The sequence below is a fragment of the Myzus persicae genome, unplaced genomic scaffold (genome assembly GCF_001856785.1).
Source record: "Myzus persicae strain clone G006 unplaced genomic scaffold, MPER_G0061.0, whole genome shotgun sequence".
Taxonomy (NCBI): Eukaryota; Metazoa; Arthropoda; class Insecta; order Hemiptera; family Aphididae; genus Myzus; species Myzus persicae.
In genome coordinates, this window is record NW_019101058.1 from 367,112 (window position 1) to 373,094 (window position 5,983).

General features: G+C 29.9%; 1 pseudogene; it reads right to left on the bottom strand.

Annotated features, from left to right (window-relative positions):
• Nucleotides 1-2,571: 2,571 nt before the first annotated feature.
• LOC111027557 lies at nt 2,572-4,390 on the bottom strand (annotated as a pseudogene).
• Nucleotides 4,391-5,983: the final 1,593 nt, after the last annotated feature.

Consider the following 5,983-nt stretch of genomic DNA (forward strand, 5'->3'; position numbering starts at 1 on the left):
ATCTGAAACATAATTATTATGACATATTAAAATAAAAATTGTATTTTACTAATATAATATATTTAACTGTCATATCATTATTTATTATATTGTTGTAAAAACCAAAATAAATTGATATAATAATTTACTAATTTTAAGAGAACATGGTAAATGTACGTTCTGAATAATCCATTTAAATCTGTTATGTTTAACACTGGAGGAAATTGACCTTCGAGATCTATCAGATTTAAAAGTAAAAATATTGTGTAGTAAATCCCATCATTTTTTTATGTTTCAATTTTAAATTGAGTTATGAGTAGGTGTTTTAAGATGTACAAACAATCAACAATTTTAGAATACTTGTAAAGTTGTAACCCGCTTTTTAATTAAAATGTAAATAAAAACCTTACGATATTCACTAGATAATATTCTTACTTTTGAATTTGATAAATGGTTGACTATTCCCTCTTATAATAAACATAACAGAGTTAAATAAATTATTCAGAATGTACAATTTGCATTCCTTAATTATCGTCCAACTGAGCAGAAATATTACGATAATATAATAAATATAAAAAATATTACTATGATAGTTTATGTGTATCCGTACCTACGTGGGTTATAACCGTTATGTTTGACTACAGGATGTTTAAGAATGACGTGACTTTCAGGTATTGGTTATTAAGTTATTTATAGAGTTAATGCGCACTGTTGAATTATACAGCCGTAGCTACTAGCCTGCAGTTTTACATATACATAATAGCTGAATTAAATTATTTTCTATGAATTTTATTGTAGCGGAATGGATTATTTTTTGAATATTTTAAACTATAGATAAGGAAACGGAAATATGTAACCGCACAATAAAATATTAACATTAGTCGCTAGATTGATAAAATATGTATACAAATTAGTAGATACAATATCAGTATACCACCAAATACCTATTCGCAAATCATTATAATATTATGATATCTTTTAAATGTCACAATATATGACAGAGATTAAAACTATAGACAGAAGCATACTTAACATATTTAACCCTGAACTTGTTATTGAATATTTAATTATTTTTAGTTTTTTTCAACTTTGCTATGTTTTAGTATCCTTTATAGAATATTAAGAGATCGCAGTTCGCTGATTCAATGAGATCATATTAAAACGTTATAGTTCCCGATGATTAATATTTCATGTTTATATGGTGTGAAAATGAAAATATAAGTTTATTAATTATGGGCTTCCAGATTATTAATCATCGTTGTAGACCCTTCAATAACTTATTAGACAATAATTTAAAGTTATAACAAAAAATATTTTAAAAAAAAAAAAAATAATTTTTACCATTTAAAAAAACATACTTATAACTAATTTGCTACTTGTCCAAACTTCGATTATTACAATATTACACAAACGAAATCTCCAAAAAATAATCTATTTTAGAATATGAAATAAAAAGTATGCTGTGATTCAAAAAATTCAAGCCATAAAAATTAGAAAACAATTTATTTTTTCAACATTATTTTTACGTAGTAACAATGTTTTTAAAAACGTTCGTAATTAATAATGAGTGTTACGGTATAAGAATCACCCTGTAGAAAATATTCAAATACATTTAATTCAATTCACTATGGATTCCGGTTAAAGGTCATCTTAAGACAATGAGTTTGAGGTTACGGTTGCGAGCTAACCGAGCCGGTCATATTATATTATATTATATTGTTTCCGCCAGTGCACGCTTTGTTTGGGACGTTTAGGTTCGTGTCAGTCTGTAATACTGTGTGAAATACCCTAATGTGATCACCGAATTTAACGTTTATTTGTAAATTTTGATCGTATTCGCAAAACCCAAAACCCAATATCATTTATCGAATACGCTGTTAAATTATCTTGGTTTATAATCAACAGGTCAACACAATCGATTTTTTTCCGCGGGGAATGGAAAGGCCCTATAATTTTCCAACAAAAAGTGACCCACGTAAACACCCACGAGAAATATTTTTATTCCATAATAATGTTTAATAATAAACATAAAATGTTTATTTATCAAGAAACTAATGAAAATAGTTTTATTGCTAAAACCGTAATTTAGAAAATATACACCGAAAATTAGTTGACAATAAATGTTTGCGATAAAATTTAGTTTTAAACACTGACCAAAATATGTATGGTATCTAACAAAAAATGTTTACTAATTATTTGTGACTCTAATGACAGGTAAAACGAAAACTCATCATTTCAAGGGGTATTAAATATTTCGGGGACCACGACGTACTTTTCCCATGCAAGTCGGCTGGCCAATCTCATCCTTGCCCACTGGTCACATTAAACGGAGCCTACTGTAGAATTTTTATGAACAATATTATTCTAAACTAATAGAGAGATGGTTCTATTTTCCAAAATATAAATATAACGCGTTTTGGGCGATGATCAACTAAAAAAATGACTTACCTCTATCGCGTCCAAATAATAGCAATGCAATTTTTTCATTAACACCACGATCGTCTTCTTCACGTTTCGAAGTCGACAAATTCGAGCACGGTCGAACAGTGGGCTCGACCGCACAACGTGTCACCGATTCTGGTGGAGCATAGTCGTTACATTCTTCGACTAATTTAGTGGGGCAAGCAGAGGAAGAAGATGTCTTGTGGTTCGACAGCAAGCTGCAGTTAGATCTCACCGACCGAACTGATGTTCCGGACGACGGCCACTTTTGTTTTGACGTGCTAGTCTGATGAATCTGGTCACAGGACATGGTCCGAGATCTGGATACAGGTCTATCGACTTCGGCTAACTGGACAGACGTCCTGGACACGGGTCTACTTGTCGGCTGTTTATGGGACTGTAGCGATGATCTGGACTGGGGTCTAGTCTGTCCATGGGAAGTGTTGGAACGGACAGACAGTCTCGAGTCGGGTCTGCAGATAATGTCGGGGCCGTCGTCAACGTCGTTTTTGACATGTGTAGACAGTCTGGAGTTGGGCCTGTTCGCTGTGTCGTCGGTATTGAGCAACATTCCTTCGTTTCCGGTCCCTGGTCTGTGCTGTGACAACGAAGACGCTGGACGAGAGTGGGGTCTAGTCTGGATGTGTGAAGTGTATGAACGAACGGACAGCCTTGAGCCAGGTCTGCACATCATGCTGTCGTCACCGTCGTTGTAGTTGGAATGCACAGACAGCCTAGAGCTGGGTCGATCCGTTGTACCGTCAGTATCGGGCAACACGCCTTCGTATCCGGTCCCTGGTCTGTACTGTGACAACGAAGACGCCGGACGAGAGATGGTTGACATTGCGGAGCACGGTCGTTTCTATGCGCAAGTTGTGAAATTTATTATGTCAGGTGTCGTTGTATGACAATATCATACAATTGTAAGTTACATATAGTTAAACTCTACAAATTCTAATGCTATCGAGAAAAATGTTTAAAATCCATATTAATGTTTAAAATCCATATTATTACACTGATATTTGGTTTATTTCGTCCCCCTTGTAAATCAAAGAGATATCTCAATAATTTCAATGATCAATAATTGTTATTAATATTTTAGTAACGACTTTTCTAATACAGGTTTGGGTATAATACCTTTTGAAAGTATAATTAACCAAAAAAATGTTTAGAATTAATGTCTACCGTATTATAATGTCTAATAAACAAGTAGATTTATATTTTAAATATTTTTTCTTTTTAAGAGTCATAAAAGTGTCAAGGTGGGATAAAAATTCTTTTTGTTGTCTAAAAAGTCAAAATGTAATATTATTATGGTAAAAATAATGTAATAAATCACGCGTATACAACATGAAATAATTTGTAACTAACAAGTTTTATTTTTCAAAAAACTTAATAACTTCACTAATATTATATAATATATAACGTGTTATTGAAAACATAAAAACTTTTATACGCCGAAGGCTTAATTTATACTTTGTACGTATTACGTATTATATTATAAATAACTGTAGAAGTGTATTATTCATAAAACTGACATTATACACGATTTTAATGTTTTAATTTTTGTTTTTGGAATTTGAAAATGTTCGTATTTTTATAGATAAAATAAGATTAAACACAATTAAAAATTAATCTTACTAGCCATTTATTCATAATAACTTACTCGGTTTTCATATTGATCAGCATCCCAATCGGGATTATAGTTGATAGCTTGGTTTTTTTTTTTATTTTCTACCATACGATTCTTTAAATGCTGGTTTTGTCGGTCTATAAACTCTTGGTAATACTTCATTGTTACCATTTTGTTTTTTATTTGTAGTTTACCAATTTTCGGGAAAGGAAGTTCACAATTTTTCTCTTCAAATAGTAACTTTCTAAACGCTGCAACAACTTCTTTGAAACAATGAGTGACCATATCAATATTTAATTGAAAATTTTGAGCTATTGTTAAAACATTGAAATAGCGTTCTGGTATCTGTATTTGTAAACAGTTGGAAATAATTAATAACATTTGAGTACTTTCTTATAATTGTAATAATTTTATCATAAGTTTGATTTTAATAGCTACAATATGTAAACCTATTTTTTATATTTGATTCGATAGGTATATTTACATGGTTTGAATAAAAAAAGTACTTACAGTTCCCAAATTATAGGGTCTTCTTCTTTTTAAATTGAAATCATTCGCTAATTTTTCATCAATCACAAAAACCGGCTTCCTAATTGTATATGGATGTACTTTGCTTTCATTTAACTCCCATCGAGCCACGGTAAAATAACCAATTCCTTTTATTAAAATTCCCTATGTAAAAAAAATTTCAATATTTCATAGCCTACGGTCTTACATAAAGTAAAAATATTAACATTGCAGTAATTATTCAAAAGGTCTACTATAACTAGGGTTATATCTTAATTTTTATTTTTATTTTTGGGCGAGGGGGAGAGAGGTCCGGGTTGTACGCCCGGAAGCAACTATACTTAAAAGTTATTCTTAACTATATTAGCTTTCTGGAAATATATTTACTGAAATTGGAGTACACGAGCATAATGAACTATTTTTATTTAAACATTTTAAAACAACATTTATGAATGAACTAATTTCTTATTATTTATGCATTTTTGATCAATGGGCAGAGTATACAATGTTAATAAAAACTTTGTATAATAAGAATACTATCTGAAAAGAATATATTGTGTTTTAATTCGAAAACTTCCTGGTTACATGTTAAAATTGGCTCATTAAATACTTTAATTTAGGTTTGTGACCTAGTTAGTATTATTTATCAATATGGCCATTTGACTGATTAAAACAAGTTTCTTTAAAAACAATTACTTAACATAAATAGTATAACTAGTACATTTGTTTACGTAGGTACCTACATAAAAATTAACAAAATGTAGAAGCGCATTCAAAACAACCAGATATTTTTTATCTCTTCTATTAATTCACTAAAACGTTGTGTGTTTATATTATGTTTAATTAAGTATGTGTTAATAATAATTTATAGAAAAACTGTTTAAAATACTTCGAAGACGATAAAAAAAGTAAATACTATTGTGTGTACCAGAGCCGGTCAAACAAGCGGGATGAGGGGGTTAACTTTTTTAATGTTTAAGATATAATAACCGTAAGTTATATTTTTAATAATCAAATATGTTTAAAAAAAAAAACAGTCATATCCGCCATCATGACAAAATCATTTGACCACCACTAGTGTGTAGAATTTAAATGTAGAGCTGTAGAAATTATTATTTAAAGCTTTAATAAAAATATATTATAGTAAAGATGAACATAATTTGGCACTATGCCATGATGTCATGATGTAGTATTAATAAAAACAAAATAATGCAAATAAACACCAATGGGGTAAAATCTTGATTTTTATAAATTATAAATTTGTTATAACAAAAGAATAAAATGTCTTGAAGCAGATAATTTAATCAAAATATTTTATCATGCGTATGGTAGGAGAACTACAGTATTGTAAAAGATACGGGTATAATAATTTTCTCTCGTAAATATATTTCCTAACGCGTAATATATAAATATATAATGCAA